At 45.6% G+C, this 677-nt stretch overlaps 1 non-coding gene across 1 annotated transcript; it reads left to right on the forward strand.

Moving 5' to 3' along the window:
• Positions 1 to 176: 176 nt before the first annotated feature.
• On the forward strand, positions 177 to 250 carry trnat-ugu. Its single transcript has one exon. It is a non-coding gene; the product is annotated as a tRNA-Thr (tRNA).
• Positions 251 to 677: the final 427 nt, after the last annotated feature.

Genomic DNA, 677 nt, shown 5'->3' on the forward strand with positions numbered 1-677 from the left:
CTAAGTGGAGTTTTTAATAGCGATACGCCACTTCCCAAGGACAAAAACCAGAATAACCTCATGCGCGTTCTACGCAGCTTCAAGAAAAACACGAGTGACCGAGTAGAATGTGGCAATCCTAAGACTTGATTCCGAAACCAGACCACCTGAAACAGCTAGCGTAGTTGCCTGCGGCGGGTGCTGTGGCTTAGTCGGTGAAAGCGCCTCTCTTGTAAACAGGAGATCCTGGGTTAAAATCCCAGCAGTGCCTTTACAGCTTAATGTGTCCACGGAAGCCTCTACCTATTCAAAACAGGAAATTGCTCCCTGTTTTAGTAAGTTCACTTAAACATCCTCTGACTGAATCAGCTCAGTGTTTCCAAAATCTGTCCTTTGATGTACTGGTCCTAACTGACTTCTGTCCTGGTGATCTCACCAGCGGCTGCTCTACATTCTCTAAACCATGGAAGACAAACAAGTACCATTGCGGTTGAGACCTATTTTACCCAACAATAATTGGTAGAAAATGCTGGCCTTGGTATACAGAAACCAACTGGTTCCTGTTATAGCAGCTTCACCAAGGAATGAATATCCTCTGGGACAGGTGTTCTGGGTTCAAGTCCTGCTGTGGAAGAAAGCTTTTTTTTTCCAACATAAACACTCTGGACTTCTGAGCGGTGTCCTTGGGTTCTCTGTGG

The sequence above is a fragment of the Micropterus dolomieu genome, unplaced genomic scaffold (assembly GCF_021292245.1).
Source record: "Micropterus dolomieu isolate WLL.071019.BEF.003 ecotype Adirondacks unplaced genomic scaffold, ASM2129224v1 contig_5467, whole genome shotgun sequence".
NCBI classification, from domain to species: domain Eukaryota; kingdom Metazoa; phylum Chordata; class Actinopteri; order Centrarchiformes; family Centrarchidae; genus Micropterus; species Micropterus dolomieu.